The 19739-nt window shown below is 36.9% G+C and overlaps 1 pseudogene across 1 annotated transcript in view; it reads left to right on the forward strand.

The window, feature by feature from the left end:
• Window positions 1-19524: 19524 nt before the first annotated feature.
• LOC309614645 (metalloendopeptidase OMA1, mitochondrial pseudogene) overlaps window positions 19525-19739 on the forward strand; it is a 28379-nt pseudogene continuing 28164 nt past the window's right edge. The window contains exon 1 of the transcript in view: window positions 19525-19537. The product of the transcript in view is annotated as a metalloendopeptidase OMA1, mitochondrial pseudogene (transcript). The remainder of the gene's footprint in view (window positions 19538-19739) is intronic.

A 19739-nucleotide genomic window follows, 5' to 3' on the forward strand; every position in this document is an offset into this window, starting at 1 on the left:
ACTCATGGGGCTGATTATATACACTTTGAGTATATCCAGTTCTCATAAAACTGTGCAGTAGCTTCTGATTACAATTTGGCATCCTGTTTATCTTGACTCTGCAAAGAAAATAAATTGGTTACATGAACTCGAGTGTCTCTGATTGTGTGACAGTGACTTCTCATTGTAAACTCAAAAATTGACATTATTTTTATACACCAATCTCATGATCTTGGACCATTTTAATCTGTCTCAACAGATGTGTCTGTTCTTTGTGTGATGATGACAAAAGTAGATATATGAGCCTGCAATACTGAGATTCTGAGACATGGTACATTCAGTAGAGTATATACCTTTTCCTTATAGAAATGATAAGCCAGGATTTTGCTGTTGTGACAAGACCATGATGTTGCTTACGAGGATTTTCTTTTAGCTGAAACGTCAGTTCTATCTGGTTTAAGAACTTTTTAGCCTTCCCCAAAATACTTGGTAGAAGCCATGGTTTTTTTGTTAGAGCACAAGGTAATGTCCTGTAATTACAGTGGATTAAATAAGATAAAAAATTCTTTCCCTTAGATGTAACAGCCCCAAAGTAGGTGGTTGGTCCAATGTTTCCACTTCACCAGGTTATCCAAGGATCCAGACTTGTGCCCCGGCTCTGCTCTACAGAGGCTGGTTCCACTGTTGCCATTCTACATTTCCCACAGGAGGTAGGAAGGAGGCAAAAAGGGTATTAAGGTAAGCAACTATGTAGTTTTGTGACATTAAACTAAATTTAGCTAAGATTCAATTCCTACTTCGGGCTAAGGAAAAGAAGTATACCTATATTGTAAGATTTTTCATGAAGATTAAATAAGTTTATACATGTATATGCTTTAGCAAGAGTATCTGACTATATAGCAAGCACTGCATAAGTTATTATTACCCTTAGTTTATTGTTTTGAAATTGGGTTAATAAGAATAGAGATTTGAATGAGAAAATGGACGTGCATCTTTGAGTAAATTTCAAACAGTAATATAGTTGTTACTGTTATATTTGGAAAAGCAGTTACAGGTGTTCTCGGTGAATTTAAGGTTCTTGCCTCGTTGTGAAAGAATTTGGAGACGAAGTGATAGGTAAGAAGTGGATTTACTTAGAGAGAAACACACTCCGCAAACAGAGTGTGGGCCATCTCAGAAGGTTAGAGAGCCTCAAAATATGCTGTGGTTAGTTTTTATGGGCTGGGTAATTTCATAGGCAAGTGGGAGGATTATTCCAATTATTTCGGGGAAGAGGGCAGGGATTTGCAGGAACTGGGCCACTGCCCACTTTTTGGCCTTTTGTGGTTAGCTCTGAACTGTCATGGCACTGGTGGGTGTGTCAGTTAGCATGCTAACGTATTACAATGAGTGTATAATGAGGCTCAAGGTCTACTGGAAGTCAAATCTTCTGCCATCACGGACCCAGTTGGTTCTAACCAGTCTTGGTCACGGCCTAGGGCTGTATCATTCTTTTAAAGGTTGTGCCCTGCCCTCTTCCCTACTGTTTCACAGGTATCCCCCTCTTTTTGTAGGTTTGCTTTACACCACTTTGCTTTTATGAAATATCTGCATTAGCACCTATTTTCACTAACTGAAAGAAAGGGCATCCAAAGGGCATCTTCACTTTTACAAAAAACAAAAGGCAAAAAGTGAAAATAGTGTTCAGCATTTGTTTTGCAGGGAGCTGCTATACAGGCAGCACACAACCTGTGCAGTGAGAGTGGTCCCGCCAAGCACCTTCCCCGGGGAACTACCCTCAGCATCTCAGCACTGAGCTGCCATAGCTTTAAGCTGTGTCTGTGGGCATTTGTGCTTTATCTCAATTTATTTTGTGTATTCGTTAGCAAGGGGTGTCCTAAGGTAATTGCTTATTCAATTTATGCCATTTTGGTTCAGGAAAAGTTTCATAGGAACTCTCTGCTTTCGGATAGTGGGGGAAACCTGTATTATCACATCCTTTTTCATATATTATATAGGTTCATATATATATATAATATATGTGAGGCTAAATTTAGTGACTATTATCCACATATTCCCCATACATTAAGTTGTAATGTCTTTAATATTAGTGTTTTACCATAAGTGATATTTATTTTTTTCTCTTACTGAATTTGTTCCTTTTTTTTGCAAAGTTAACCCCTGCTTCCAATGCTTTGTTTCTCTTCCTCTTCTCCCTCCCTCTCTCTCCCTTTCTACTTCTCTCTCCCTTTCTCTCTCATTCTTTCTCAACACACACACTTACACACACACATGTGCGTGTGCACAGTTGCACTGCAATACAGTCAGAAAAGGTATCTCAGATTTCTTTCAGAAATATTTATGATTAGGAATAAACTGGGGACTGACATGATTCTAAAGACCACCAGAATGACAAATGTAGTCAGAAAAATTGCTCTGGAAATTCTAGAATTTTTAGGATGTTTTCAAAATGGCATTTGATTGTATTTTGATTGTTATGTATTGTTAAGTCCATAAGTATTTATCAAGCATCTACAATGAGCCAATATTTATGTTCAAGACTGGAAATTCAATGGTGAGAAACACCTGGCAGTGCCCTTGCTCTCTTGGAGCATATGGTCTAGTGGGGATACAGATATTAATGAGAGAATAATACATGAGAAGGTAAAATTATAATCAATGGGCATAAAGTTTCAATCAAGCAAAATAAATAAGCTCTAGAGATCTGCTGTTCAACATTATACCTCTAGTAAACAATAATACATTGTACACTTAAATATTTACTAAGAAGGTCGGTGTGAAGTTGTGTTCTTTCTACAATTATTTTTTAAATTAACGTGTAAAACCTGACATTAGAGAAGTCCTATTTGCATTCCATTCCACAGACCATGTAAAGGCATGGATATTAAATGTAGATTGAAGGTTCAGGGACCTCTCTAAGGAAGGGCAACTGAGCAGAAATCTTAAGTAAGAAGAGGTTTTTTTCTATAGGTTTTTACTTAAAGAATGGAAAGGAAGAGTGAGGAAGAATGTTCCTGATGATAGCCTTGGGGTCAAGAAACATGTTGCATATTACCTTTTTTTTTTTTTTTTTAACATCTTTATTGGAGTGTACTTGCTTTACAGTGTTTTGTTGGTTTCTGCTGTATAACAAAGTGAATCAGCTATATGTATACATATTTCCCCATATACCCTCCCTCCCACCCTCCCTCTCCCACCCCTCTAGGTGGTCACAAAGCACCAAGCTGATCTCCCTGTGTGTTGCATATTATCTTCCAGATTGTTTTTATCTATGGTTATTTATACATAAGTACATATTATACTATATATTCTATCTTGTAACCTGGATAATAGACACTATCTATAAATACAAGGCCCTAGTTTCTTCACCTATAAATTGAGGGGTTACACAAACTGTTTCCTTAAGTGTCTTTCAGGTTTAAAACCTAAAATTTCATGACTTTGTAAGTTTTCACAGATCATGCAAAAAAAAAAAAGTCATATTGGAAGAACAATACATGTTAGACTCTTCTTCCACTAAATATCAAATGTAAGCTATGAGAGTACTGTTCAGTCATTATCAATATCGGACCATCAAATTAAAACACATTTTCCCAAATTATCTCCTGTTTTATGTCCTGTTCTCACATCCTAAACTCACATACAAATGCAACAATTCCTAATAATGGGATCAATAAATGCTTAGTAATTAAATGATAGCAATAAAAATAAAATAATATTAACATAGGAAAATATGATAAAATATATTTATTATAAATATAAAAATTAATAACCTAATTAAGATTGTGTGTTAAAAGAATGTAAGACTCACAAAGATAATTTCTGGGACTTTGGCAGAATTGAGAAGAAAATAAATTATTTTGGGTAAGGCAGGATAAACAATACTTTGTAGAAGGCAATTTTCATATACTATTTCATTTGATCTCCACCAATTCAGTGAAGTATGTACTATGGTTACTTATTTTAAAAATATGGACATTTTTATTCTGATGGATTATCTAGTCCAAAGCAATGCTAAAATTCAGGAATTTAAACCCTAGTGAATCCTTGAATTGAATCAATTGCTGTCTGATTCAAGTATCTTCTTTCCACTTAATTCCTGCTTTGCAACCTATACTTACATTCTGAAAGTGTTAACTCCTTCTTTCAATATTCTCTTCTCCACTAAAGATTTTCATTTTCCTCTCTCATTAAAAATTGTTTTTTGGAAAGGAACAATTAAATCTCTACATTTGTAACCAGAAGAACAATCAAGCAAACCTGTTGATATTGAAGTTCCATTAATATCGTCTCAATACCACCATTTCAAAAGACCAGAAAATTATCTGCAGGACATGTGTTCATGTTGGTATACTTAAAGCCACACCCCTTGGGCAGCTGCCCAATCTACACAGATGTGCAAAAACTCACAAGGTCCACCAAGAAAAGTACGCAAGCCATCTCCATCAAGTTTAACTATTGTAGCCAGCTTTCCAGGCTTTCAGGGTGATCTCTTGCCCTTTATGGATAAAGTTTGACTAAAGCTTAACTAAATACTTGCTGGACAGAATCAGTCTCAATCTTTGACAATTATAGGGGCCTTTCTGGCCCCCGAGATGATGATGATGGTGATAAGCAGATAAGATAGATAGATAGATAGATAGATAGATAGATAGATAGATAGATAGATAGACAGATAGATGATACAATTTGCAGATCAATAAACTTATTTATAGGGTCATGCTGATTTGAATTGCTTGGCCATTATCACTACAATTAGCAGCAGCAATATCACCTCCATCATGATCATCAACATCTTCAGCACTCCATAAATTCGCAGATCACTGGGTTATTTATAACGTATCTTCATATATGCTATCTTGTTTCCTTTTTTTACCCTGGTCAGTAATTACATAAATTAGTCAAGATAATATTTTCATTTTACAGGGAAGAAAACTTATTCATGGTAGGTGAAACAGATTGTCTAAGTTCACAAAGATGAGTAAAATAGATACAGCATAGTATAGCTAGCATAACATAGATAGCAAAATAAATTTTCTAATTCAAGTCATGTAACTCTAGATCTCATGCCACATGACGTGTTTTAAAAATTATCATCTATATACTATTTATCTCCTTAATGTAACTACTCTATTAAAGACTTATTGCAGTTCCTATAATGTTATTTATACTTTCTAAGTCATTTTAAAACTAATCTTCTCATGGCATGCTTTAAACGTCATTAGATATGTATTTATGGTATGGTCATCATATGGTATGGTCATATGGTAAGTATGGTCATCTTCTGATCCACAGCTATGCCCTTCTCTTATTGTCTTCAATTATTTTTGCAAATTATTTTGGTGTTCTAAGACCCACTTCCCATATGGTGGTGGTGGGGTTCCCTCACACTTCCAATAAGCAATTCTGGGACACCAGCAGGGTGTCCAAGAATTCAATCCAATTCTGACACTACCAACCCAGAGACAGCATCAGATTCCACAGGTTATGTGTTCCGTAGCCCCTCCACCCACACCCACACACTTCAGACACCAGTCTCAAGCCCAGGTTGTTATTTATACTTCTGACCAACTGGTTATAAATTTGAGGTTCCCACAACCCTCTCCTTGGGTTTAATTAATTTGCTAGAGCAGCTTACAAGACTCAGAGAGACATTTTGCTTACTAGATGATAGGTTTATTATAAAAGGATATAACTCGGGATTAGCCAGATGAAGGAGGGGCACAGAACGTGGTACAGGGAAAGGGTGTGGAGCTTCAATGCTCTCTCTAAGTGCATCACTCTCCCCCAGCTCCACAAAGTCACCAGCCAGGAAGCTCTCTAAACCCCATACTTTGGGGTTTTTATAGGCCTTCATTACATAGGCATGATGAATTACATCATTGGCCATTAGGGGTTGATTCAATCTCTAGTCTTTCTCTCTCCCTAAAGGTCAGAGGGATGGGATTGAAAGTTCCAACCCTATAATCACATGATTGGATCCACTGGCAACCAACTCTCATCCTTAAGCTCTTTCCAAAAGCCACCTCATTAACATAACAAAAGACGCTTTTATTGTTCTTATCACTTAGGAAGTTCAAGATTTTTATGGAGATCTGTGCCAGAAGAGGGGACAAAGACCAAATAAGCATTTCTTTTTATAAATCACAATATCACAAAATACTCCCAACTTTTACCACCATGTGACTGGCATGACATCCCCAAAACTCTCCAAATGTCCACGTGAAATAAATGTCATGGTGTCAAGTAAGACCTCCATGACATTGAATCTAGACTCTGTACTTTAATAAATCTTTAGCAGCTTAAGTGAGGTTATACAAAGTCTAATTGAGAGTTACCTTAGCTACCAAGTTAGCTGTCCTACAGATCCCATTGTTATCCCCTGGAAAAAAATTAATAAAAAGAAACCTCAATTAAATAGGGTTGGGAGACCAGAAGGGGGTGCTCTCACACCCTGTGAACATAGTAAAGCCCAACAGGAAGAAGAAAGACTCCTCTTCTTTCTTTACAAGGACTCAGCCCATGAAAAGCCATAGGCTCTTTGTTTACGATAGACTTCCCAAATTCCTCTTCCTCTCTATAAAAACATTCTCCTTTGTGTGGAGGACTTGCCTGTGTCTCATGATTGCAGACCCCAAACTGCAATTCTCTGCTTATCATGAATAAACCTGTCTTTGCTGGAGAAATATCTGGCAGTCTATTTGTTTCCGGTCAACACCTTTATGTAATTCAACATACCCGAGATCAGATCATAGCTGCAAAGCTCTTTGTGAACTTAGTCAGTGTGATTCTCCAAAAAATAGTAATAAATGTTGGGCTGTGAAAATTTAATAGGATAATCCATGAGAGCAATTAACGCAATAACTTGACTATAGAAAGGAGTCAGTCAATAAGTAATAGCAACAATACTAAAATGATTAATAATAATTTATTTTTTCTTTTCTTTAGAATGAAGTAAATTTTGTTTCTCCCTATAGTTTTTTTCTTTGATTCTTATTTTGTCCTGGAATTCACATAAAACAAACCTATTCCATCTCCATGTATGTATAGACTGTCTATAGAGAACACTCAATAAATATCTTAGGAGGTCACCTGAAATAAAAACAATATTACCTGGAAGTATGATGATTTAAAAACAATTAATCAGTGTATTTTTTGCTTGCTAGTTCAGTAAAAGTAAAGGAGTTAAATTCTTCCCATAGGAGAATAAAAGACAATCCTGTAGCTCTCTCTCCCTCCTCTTTGGCTCAGGCAGTTGTGATTACCTTTTCAGGATAACAATAGCAAGAATTCACAAAACAGACAGATATGCTGGAAACCCTGAGTATGAGGATCACTTTGGGCATGAAACACACAAGGGAGGAATGTTCTGGCACCATCACCACATGTGGTCACAATAACGACAGAGGGAAAAATCCAAAAAAAATTTTATGTATATTCATTATGCAAAATAAAATTCTGTTCTGAAATGTTGCATGGCTTCCATAAACAATTGTATTATTTGAAAAATAACAGAGCTACATGCCTCTGATTTATGTGAAATCTTGGCTTGGTTCTTCTCTCATTTTGAAGAATTTTTAGACTTTCCCTCATATTTAATTATTTAGTAAATTGAAGAATACCAAAGAAAGATTATTTTGTCCCACTGAGAAAAATCTCAATGTTATGCAGTATATATTAGCTTCTCTTTTTTAAACAGAAAAACAGAAACAGATTTATAATCCTCTCCAATCTACCTCTCAAATAGCCAGAAGGGCAAGAATCAACCTGGCAGAATGACAACCAAAATCGCTCTTCTAGTAGAATGTATATTCTGGGGTAAATACTGAAATAAACAAGAAAATATATAACCTCAAAGTTTTAAGCTATGAAGAAAATAAAATAATGCAGTGTAATAGAGAGTGGCTTTGGGTGTATTCATTTTCTATTTCTGCATAACAAATTGCCAGAAATCTAGCAATTTAATGCAGAACAATTTATCAACTCACAGGTTTCCTAGATCAGGAGTCTGGGCATGAGTTAACTGGGCCATCTGCTCAAGGTCTCATCAAGTTGAAATCAGGATGTTAACTGGAGTTATAGTCTCATGTGGAGCTCAGGGTCCTCTTCCAAGCACATTCATGTTGATGACAGAATTTAGTTCCTTGCAATTGTAGGACTAAGGTTCTTGTTTTCTTACTGGCTATTGGCCAGAGGTAATCTCAGCATCTTGAGGCCATCCTGAGGTCTATGCCATGTGACTCTCTGTGGACTCTCACAAAATGATTTTTTACCTCTCCCATATAAACAGAAGAATATTTCTGCTTTCAAAGGACTTGCTTGATTATGTCAAGGCCACCCAGGATAATCGCCCTTTGGATTAATTTATAGTCAACTTACTAGGAGCCTTAATTACATCTGCATACTCCCTTGTGCCAAACAACATGGCATAAATCATGACAGTGATATTCTAATGTATCCACAGGTCTTATCCGCACTCAAAAAGAGTGGATTGTACGTGGGTATGGGTAATTGTGGGTCATCTTAGAATTCTTACTACTTCAGTGCATAGTAAGCCCACAACTCTAACTAGCATAGCCAAGAAAGACTTCCTAGGGATATCATATTTGAGTTGAAACTTGAATGTTGAGAAGCAGCCAGCCATATAATAATCATAGGAAAAATATTCCAGCAGAAGAAACGACTGTGTGAAGTCTCTGCTGTGGGAGATAACTTTGTAGGTATGGGAAACAGAAGGTCCGAGTGCCAAGGGAAGAAGGATAAGATCACAGAGGAACTTGCAGGTCATGCAAACTTCAACTTTTAAGATAATTAGTGGGCTGCATTACATGATTCATATGAAATTCGAATTCAGTAGGGAGCTCAATGGAAAGTATTAGGATGATTTAAGCAGTAAAGTACCATAATCTATTTCTTTATAAAATTTCAAAAGCTTTCGGGTTGCTTTTCATAATTACTTTTTACATTTAGTAATTAAAAATGCTTGCAGAGTTCAATTACTTAGTTGAAATGGAAAAATTCTTTGAAAAACAATAAATACCAATACTCATGAAAGCAGATATAAATAACCTGTATAGCGTTATATTTATTTTAAAAATTGAAATATAGTGAAAAACCTCACACGAAGAGAAATCTAGGCCATGCTGTTTTAATATGAATTATACCAAGTATTTAAGAAAGAAAAACACAATTTTTTAAAAATTCTTCCAGAAATTTGAAGAAAGTACACATCCCAAATCTTTCTATAAGGATAGTGTTCTTTGAATACCAAAGCCAGACAAAGAAATTATAAGAAAAAGAAATTACAGACTTATATGCCTTATGAATATGCATCCAAAATTTCTTAATATAGGTTTGCTAACTTAAGTCAAATCATATATAAAAGGATAATACATCATGATCAAAATTGTTATATCCCAGTAATGCAAGATTGGCTTAATATTTTAATATTTGACTTCATCAATTTAATTAACCAGATTAACAGGCTAAAAAATATGATTATCTCAGTAGATGCAGAAAAACATGTATCAAAATCCAATATACATTCCTGAAAAAAAAGGTCTCATCAACCTAGAAATAGAAGTCACATTCCTTAGTCTAATAAAGGGCATCTATGAAAACCATATACTTCACACCACATTTAATGGTAAAAAACCCAAATGCTTTCCCTTGAAAGTTAGGAACAGAGAAGAATACTCAGTCACTTCTATTCAATATTGTAATAGATGTTTTAGCCAGTGCAATAAGTCAAGAAAAATATAATGACTTGGGTGTCTATATATGCAGAATAAAAAATGCTTGAATTCTTTTCCTTCCTGAAGATCACCAGCTTGCTTGGATGTGTTTGTATGACTTTCAGTCTCCTTTAGAATAAGGTAGGCCTTGGCATCACCTCAATCATTTTTTTCCTTCAATAGTTGAGGTAAAGGTGGAGGAGAAGGAAAGAAACAGGTGCATGGTAGATGACAGTGGCACCATTCTGATAAGCAAAGCACATTTACTTTCTTGTTTCCAGCAGCATGGCTGATGCACATCATTTAGTATTTCAAAGATACTTTATCTTTTCTCTCCTATTTAAAAACAACAAATGCTTTTGGGAGAAAAAGACAGTATTTATTAAATGTAGACTGTATTACAAGTATTAGTATATAGAAGCTACTCATATTATTTTCAATAATTATTAATTTCAATCTTATTTCAATCTTATTTAATCATATCTATCCTATGATGTAGGCAATCCTAACCCCAGATTTCATTTTCTAACCTTAGTATGACAGAGATCATAAGTGGCAGAGCTAGAATTTGATCCCAGTTCCTTGTGACTCCAAGTCCCCTGCATGTTCTCTTACACAAACATCTTGCTACCCATGTCAATGTTCTCAGTCGGCTCTCTCCAGCCAAAGTTTTAAATATGTATAATTACTGCTTCTAATGTAGCTGTATTAAAGCAGTTTTGAAGTTAAATGAACTAGATAATATATATTAAGTCATATACGTGTGGGTTTTCCAATATCCTTCTTTCATTTTCAGCCTGAAATAGAATATTTGAAGGGTTATATTTTTATATTCCCTTGCTATTTCTATGCTGCGATTTATATATATATATCTTTGTTCTGTGTTCTGCCTTTAATAGCTTTGGAATACAATACAGAAAATATAAATTATACATTGGACATAATAATATTATAGAGCAACACAGTTGGCCTGGTGGATCAAACACAAGATTAAGTGTCAAGAAACTTGAGTGGAACATCTCTTGACATTTAATGCTTACTTTTCTTTATTTCTTTTCTTTTTTTGTTCTTTTTTCTTTCTTTTATTTTCTTTCCTTTTTTGGTTTTAAACTGCATAAGCCTTCTCTTCAAACAACTTCTTTAACTAATATCTTGGCCGTTTCCTTAGCTCCATCCCTTAGCAAATCTGCCAGTAAAAACACTGTGACTTCACTCTCTGATTTTACCATGAGAACTCTTCATTTTCTCCTAAACATCTCCATCTTGGGTTTGTCTTTCAAACAATCCTTGTTAATGTGAATAATTGACAAGGCAACAAGCATTATACCAGGCATTTAGGAAGATGCTAAATAAACTAAATAAATATTAGTTTTGCTTCCATTTCTATTGCCTTGAAAATTTTATTTCACAGTCTTTTCTGTCACTGCATTATGAGCTAAAGGAGAAAAGATAAAGAGAAACAATTGCTTTTAGCACTGACTACTTGCCCTCTGCTTCAGATTTTCCTCTTGTAAGAAGAGATATTGATGATTTTGAAATATATAGAAATAACTTCATAGCCTAGGATCAGTGGTCCAACTAATTGACTTAAAAGATATGAATGGATTTATTAAGGGTATATTAAGAGTACACAAACACTATATGTAATTTATTTCTTACAGAACTTACAATCCTTTTAGTTTCTATTATATGAATTTAACAGATAAAAGAAAAGAGAACCAGAGATTTAAAGAAAATCACCAGAACGAGTAAATGTCAATGCTAAAATTTGAAATTGGAGATTTCAAGTCTCTCTGACATCAAAAACCCTTATTAGTAACATGACATTTGGCATGTTGCTTTGAGCTTCAGATTTCTCAGTTGAAAAGGAAGGTGGGTGGTGGTCATTCATTTCATTCTGAAGTATTTATTGAGCTATTATATGCTAGACATATGCTAAAGATATAATAGTAAGCTAAGCACAGAAATGATGTGTAACCTTATAGGGTGACAAATATTAAAATAATCATACTGAAAAATGAATAACCAGAAACTGATTTCAGATACTCTGGAAGATAGAAACACGATTCTATGTTTCATTCTTATGCACATAAGGAATGTTTGGAGTAGGGATAGAGGGGGAGAAGGTGGGCAAGTTTCCCTTGGGAAGTCCTGAAAGTGAAAATAGTGGGAGCAGATGTTGGTGGTGAGAGGAGCATGGCTTTTTCAAGGACCCAAGTTTTGTCATTGGAACTGGATGGAGTGTAAGGGAGATTTCCACAACAAACTCTCTCTAACCAATGCGGTTGTTCTGTGGTTTAAAGTCAAACAGGGGCAAGGCTAGCCAGGGGAAAGTGCTTTGTAAATTAGGAATCACTATGTTAACATGAAGGTTTGTGGAAGTTTTGCTGATCTCTTATTTTAAATGACTAGAACGTTTCCCCCAAACTATTCTTAACGTCTTAGCGTAGAGTGGAATCTTTTCATGGCATAAAATTGGGGTTTATGGGGGAGCTTCTGTTTCAACAGTGACAGAGCTGGAGACAATTCTCAACAGACGTTAGCTTAACTCCTGGGGTGAAAGTGTGCTTCAAAGCATCAAATATGCAGCCCCTGGCTGTTTCTAAAGAAGCTACCCTCAGACTGACAATTCTCATTTGTAGTTTGATTAACCATGAATGTGGGCTTCTTAGCTGAAGTGGGGAGAGTCAGAGAAACCCAGGTTGTTTCATGAGCCAGAGGACAGAGGAGAATTCTCCCCACTGGAGAGTGAAGGAAGCAGTGGAGAGAAACATATAAGCTGGTGACTGATGGGTTGGTAGGTGAGTGGTCCTGCAGCAAAGACAACAAATTTCCGCCTGGGAGTCTTGCCCACCTTCCTCCCAGGTTTGCTTTCTAGTGAGGACTGCACCACACCCTGTTTCCAATGCAAGATATGGGGATAGTGACTCATCTCCTTCCCAATCAAAACTATTTTCTTTCACTCAGAGCACCTAAGAACAATTGCTTGCTGAATACAGCTTCCAAATATGTATGTAAAAGTTCTTAAGACTCCTGGCTTAACTGTGTTGGGGGTTTAGGAGTCTACCGTCAGGTACTGCGTGAAGTGTTTAATGTTGCTTCTGAAGATTGTTATCTCTTGATTTAACTTGGCCCTCTGTAAAGGAAAGGCAGCACGGGGCCTGGTGACATGCATGGGCAAGGGACTATTGCACTGGTGCTACCACTATAGTTCATTTGTCACCAGGCAAGCAATTTATCAACCACTCAGAGCCTCAGGATCCAGCTCTGTGAGACGTTTAACCAGAAAATTCCCTTCTAACTATAAAAATAAATTCCTTATTTAGAATATTTAATTTTAGGTTTAAACTAAAAGAAAACAAGCTATCTAAATGATCATGAATGTAACAGGTAAGGTTACCCTTTTGTAATGAAAAAACACCTCCTAACTAAAGTTCATACATTGTTACATCAGAGACAACCTGGTTTCTGAGGATGAGCATGGGGGAAGCAAAAATAAAAACAGACTGGGGTGAAAGTCACAAGACCAGGTTCTAGAACTCCACTGCTGATGAACTGTGTGCTTCTTCATCTCTGGTCCTTGACCTGGCTGAGACTGAGTTTCCTCATTTGAGAAATCCTATCCTACCTTTTTTTTTTAAATTAATTTTTATTGGAGTATAGTTGCTTTACCATGTTGTATTAGTTTCTACTGTACAGCAAAGTGAATCAGCTATACATATACATATATCCTCTCTTTCTTAGGTTTCCTTCCGATTTAGGTCAATTACACAGAGCATTGAGTAGAGTTCCCTGAGCTATACAGTAGGTTCTTATTAGTTACCTATTTTATACACAGTATCAATAGTGTATATATGTCAGTCCCAATCTCCCAATCCTATCCTACCTTAAGGACAATATCAAGATAATAATCAAGATGTGTTTCTGTAGCATTTGACATTCTATAAACTCTTCCTCATTTGTAATCTCAATTCCTTCACACACCACCTTTCCAATGAGGATGGGAACACCCGCGTACAGGAAAGTTACAATTTTTTCCCAGGTAACAAAATCCCATTGTTCTCATGTGGCAGAAACACACCCTAACCAAAGCTCTTCAGTGAAAATGTGTCATACTCATGTAAATGTCTCTTACTGCTCTAAGAAAAGAAACTGTTCAATTTGCCCATGAGAAGTGAAGGTGAGGACCCCAGGGAGGGGAACAGTGGCTTGCGGGGGGCGGTGCAGTGAGGCTGATCCATGGTGCCTATGGGTCCCTGTACTCCACCACTACACCGGTATTCCTCCTCCTCTATCAGACCCTCCACCACGCATGCTACTGTCCATTATACCTCCCTACCTGGGACCAGAACCCACCTCATCTGTTTTATCCTCTCCACATTTTTCTCCTTAGCAGCTTATATCACTGAGACTTCCAAGGCCCTTGTTAGAAGAAGGTGGTTAGGGATAGGGGACTACAGTCATTGTAAGTAACATGGTCAGAACCTAGGCTTACTTAGTCCATGGACCATTATCCCTACTCAGTGCACAGACTTCCATTAAGCAATGCTTGAAGGACAGATAAGGTCATGATCAAGGTCACTGATGCTGGAAATAAGTTGCTAAAATTAAAGGTCATGCAATATAATTTTAAAAGTTTCTTATATCACAAAGTCATTGAAAATGCTAATAGTAATGGACAGGTGCAGGAATTATAGAGCTGCAACCGTGAAGATTGTGACTTTGCATTCCTGCTATGTATCAGGTTAGACAATCTTCATTCATTCATTCAAAAGCCCTTTGTAGATCATATTCAATGTGTCAAGTAACGTGCTGGGGGTTTTAAGAAGAAAGACATAGGCTCTGTTTTAGGGGAGTACAGACATTAAGTACACATGACACATGTGCCCCTACTTCTACTTTCATTCTTCTGGCAGACCTCATGAGTCACTTACAGCACAGTTGCACTCATAAACTATCTCAGCATAATGTAACTGATTTCAGGGTTGGTATGAGTGGTAAAACTTTTTCTTCTAGTGCTACTGCAGAAACATTCATGAATATATCACTGAGCTCCTACACTGTATTTGAAGTCCACTAGAATGCCCAGTTTCTGCTACATGAACATACACACCAAGAAAGGATAAATTCCACTATCAATATTTTATTTTATTTTATTTTTCCTTATCAATCTTATACTCAGCTTTCTAAGTGGCTTTCTCTTCAAATGCCCAGTTTCTGACATTTCTAGTGCCCTTCACATTGGGAAGTTTGCAAATGATTTTAAGGAAGAGTTGCATGGATATTAAAGACAAGCTTTTTGCTTCTTGTATGAGGATAGCAATCTCTTTCCACTCAAGCATGTCTTCAGTGTGAATTTATGAAGTGCTTTGTGCCTATTGGACACTGCAGATTTTGGGACAATGAGAAACCATTTCTGACCTCAGTTTAAGGGAGGAGACATGTATGAAAATAAATACCAATCATAATAAAGCAAAGATAGAGGAATGTACAAAGCTCTAGGATAATCCAGGGGAGAAAAAGATTAATTCTGCCAGCGAGCATCATAAAATGTGTTTAAAGGGAGGGATATTTGAGCTGGATCTTGAAGGGTAAGTGGAGTGCAGTAGGCTGAGAGGATGAAAATAAGCTTCCTAAGAAAAGGAAGAACAGGAGATCCAAATACACTGAGGTTTGAAAATACATCATGCAAAACTAAGGCTGATAAAATAGTTTGTGCTCAGATTATGAACAGACTAGAATGCCAGGTTCATAATATTATAAATGAAAGAGCAAATAATATCCCTGACTTGTTTATTAACATTATTTCCAGTTTGTGTATTTTCTAGGCTGATTAAATGTCCACAAGCCAAGGAACTATTGGTTTCTGCCATTAAATGAGCTGGTTCATAAACATGGGAAATCTTTTGTGACCTCCCAGAAGGAAAAGGAAGAGAAGGAAGGGAGGAAGGAAGGAGGAAAGGTAGCAGGGAGGAAGGAAGGAAAGAAGGGAGGGAAGGAGGGAGAGAGGAATGTAGAGAAAGTGAGAGTGAGGGAGATCGAGATAAATTGTAACTGAGAGAAAAGAAAAAAGAGGAGAAAGTAGAGAGGGAAAGAAAAAGTAAGAAATCATTTGGGTTCACTGCCAACAAGAGTTAGGAAAGCTGATTTCTTAAGATAAACTGAAGTAAAACAAAATATGCTCCATATGTTGAAACTGTATACTTAGTTTGAGATAAACAAAAACATGTTTGGAGAATAGCTGCCATAATTAAAAAGAAATTAAAAGAAAGAAAGAAAAACCATCTGGGGATAAGTACATATTTAAACTCACACACACACACACACACACACACACACACACACACACACAGAGAGAGAGAGAGAGAGACAAAAACACACAGTGATTCCAAAACTTGAAGTTTTTCTTGATTTAAGTAAACTCTCTTGTTGCAAAAGGGCATTGCATCAGTCTTTGCCCAAGCACCAAGCAACTTATGTTCCACACTGGAGCTATACAGAGCTACTCAGCATTACTCAAACACCAAAAGACCTTTCCAAATCCTGTCCTTTGCTCCTGCTTTCTTCTGTGCTGTAAACACACATATTCCCTTTTCTCTCTGGCCGACTCCAACTTCCTCCTGAGTGCCCAACTCAAATGTCACCTTCCCCCAGCAGAGTGCCAGACACATGGCAAGGTTGATAATGGCTTCCTCATCTGTGAACTTTGTGCATGTGTATAAGTTTCCTGTGGCTGCCATAACAAAATACCACAAACTGGGTGGCTTAAAACAATAGTTTAACAGTTCTGGAGGCTAGAAGTCTGAAATTTGAGAGTCAAGATCAGGTTTGGTTTCTTCTGAGGACTCTGAGGGAGAATCTAGTCCATGACGTTCTCCTAGCTTCTAATGATGGCTGGCAGTCTTTTGTATTCTTTGGACTATAGGTGCATCACTCCAATCTCTGCCTCCATCTTCACACGGTGTTCTCCCTGTTTCTCTGTGTCTTCACATGGCCATCTTCTTATAAGGACACCAATCATGTTGGATTAGGGCCCCACCCTATTCCAATATGACCTCACTTTAATTCATAAGTCACATCTGCAATCACCTTATTTCCAAATAAGGCCACTTTATGAGATACTGGGGGTTAGAACTTCAGCATGTCTTTTGAGGGACACAATTCAACTCATAACAACAAGACACTAATATAGATCTGGTTTCACTGAAAATGTATGCATGTCTGTGTCCCCAATCCCTAAAGAAGTTGATAAGAAACTCCTTTTCAAAGATTATATATATACTTTAACCTAGTGTTTACAAGACTAGCATAGTCAATTTAGTAAATTCATAGTTCATGTCTTCTAAATTGAATTACATTTTGAAAATTATGGACAGAGTGTTTCTGATTAAAGCTAAAAGAAGGTTAAGAGTAGTTAAGTCTACACTTGAGGGGAAACACACAGCACATGGTGACACTCTTGTCATTACAATTCCAGACAGAGATTTCTTCCTCTACAGTAGGCAACATGGCAGAGGAGAACTGTTGCCTGGAATAACCTAAAGGGATGAGCATCTGAGAATGAAAGACCCATGTTCAAATATAGTTCTCTATAACTACTATATATGTAGCTATATAGTACTGATACTATCACTTCTCCTCTGTTTGCCTCAGTTTATCCTCCAAAGGTGAAAATTAGACAAGAAAGAGACTTTAAAATTTAAAGATGTCTAAGAACTCTTTTTTCAGATGAAATCTTTCTCAAAGCCCCAATTTAAATAACAGTTCTTTGTGAAGCTGCCAGAGATCAGGTGATGAAAGTGAGCCTGGAATGCCACTGGATTAGTCATCCCCAAGGAGTCTCCATGGAAAGTTCTAAAGAATTCTAGAAACAAAGATCTAAAACTACTCAGTCAGATGAAAGTCCAGTTCATATATAGTCATAGACATAGAGGGTCATCCATTAAAAAAAGAAAAGAAGAAGGAAGAAGAGAAGGACAAGGAGGAGGAGGAGGAGAAGAAGAAGAAGCAGAAAAAGAAGAAGGAGAAGGAGAAGAAGAGGAGGAGGAGGAAGGGGAGAGGGAAGGGGAAGAGAAAGGAGAAGGAGAAGGGGAAAGGTAGAAGACGTATTAGAAAATAAGCTGCTAGGGAGGAAAATTGTAAGGAGGGCCAAAGATCTTGGAAAAATTTTTCACAGCCATAGAAACGTATTTCAAAGCATCCTCCCAATTTTATCTTTGTAGTCATATAGTCAATTCTAAGTTAGGTTAGCCATATTTTTTACAAATAATGAGTTCTTCTGGAGCAGCCTCATTTGTGTTTTAACCCCCCAGTACTTATTCACTGTGACAGACGCATGATGGGTATTGTAAATGTTTGCTGAATGAATTAATTAATGTATTGGAGAGTCTGTTTCAAACTGTTTTAAAGTTTTCAGGTAATCTTGGAAATGTATCAAGATGAGAGTAGGCATAATTTGAATGTCAGTATTCTATTGAATTTGTATAAGAGAAATGAAATACTGCGGTCAAATCTCTAGTGGCTTTATATTCCAGATTCAACACAGTTGTGAAGAGGGAACACAGAAAATAGACATTTTTTTGACCTTGTCTTGGAAATTAGCCCAAGAGCCAAATGTTTTACTTATTGGTATGTTTCTTATCTCAGACCGTAACTAGTAAACATTTCAGATCACACATACACACAATGTTTGTTTGTATTTACTGTAATTCCCTATGCAACTCCAGATGCTTGGACCATTTAGGCATCTAATACATGTTTGATGAATTAAGGAATAAATGAAGGGACACTTGAATAAAATGAGCTAAGATTCTGACATCCATTAGCAAGCTGTTACCAGTTTTCATCAGCCTAGTTTAAATGTAGGCCATCCATTTGGAAAAAAGGAATGGAAAAACATGGTACAAAGAACTGATCTGTTCAATGCTTTTGAATCAATACTTAAAATATAATCACTTGAAAAACATTTCGTACGGCATGAGGTAGAATACTGGGTTTTGGCTCCGGGTTTGTCCCCACATTGCTATGTGAGATTAACTTTTTGGCTAAGAAGATTGAGCTTGGTCTCACCTACATTAATATATTCTGACTTTATGGAACAAAGATGAGATTTTCTTTAGGTCTGATATAGTCCAATATGATTCTGACATGGTTATATATGAGGATGGACCATTACAATATGTGTACATCCCAGGCAGCCTTTTAATTTGGTATCTCTGGTAGGCAGGCATCATCTCAAAGTTTTACATTAAAGAAATAAAATTTTGTCTCTTTGATTAATTTCTAGGGAAAGTTGTAGAAAAAAATTCACCCTCTGTGCCTCAAGCAACACACCTCTGGCTCCATACTTATACTGCACTCTATATTCGAAAGATCTGCAATTAAGTGGAGACCTTCTTCTTCTTTTTTTTTAATTAATTAATTATTTATTTATTTATTTTTGGCTGTGTTGGGTCTTCATTGCCGCATGTGGGCTTTCTTTAGTTGCGACGAGCAGGGGCTGTTCTTTGTTGCGGTGCGCGGGCTTCTCATTGCGGTGGCTTCTCTTGTTGCGGAGCACGGGCTCTAGGCACGCGGGCTTCAGTAGTTATGGCATGTGGGCTCAGTAGTTGTGGTTTGTGGGCTCTAGAGCACAGGCTCAGTAGTTGTGCCACATGGGCTTAGTTTCTCCGTGGCATGATCCTGGACCAGGGCTCGAACCTGTGTCCCCTGCATTGGCAGGCGGATTCTTAACCACTGTGCCACCAGGGAAGTCCAGTGGAGAACTTCTTCTTACAAGAAAGTTTTATTGGGCATTATTTGAAAGTGGAACATGAATGGGAGTGGTAAGGGATTGCACTTACAGCTCATGTAGCTTATCAAATGTTTTTTCCAACTATATACCATACTGCCCTGAGAATTCTGGCAAATTAAGCATTCTCCACCTCCTGACACTTCCCACTCACTTTGTAAATTATTTCCCTGATTGATGTCAGTGTGACACGCCATGTCTGATCACGCATTTATACAGCAGCTTAAAACTCACAG

The sequence above is a fragment of the Balaenoptera borealis genome (assembly GCF_965194805.1).
Source record: "Balaenoptera borealis genome assembly, chromosome: 17".
Taxonomy (NCBI): domain Eukaryota; kingdom Metazoa; phylum Chordata; class Mammalia; order Artiodactyla; family Balaenopteridae; genus Balaenoptera; species Balaenoptera borealis.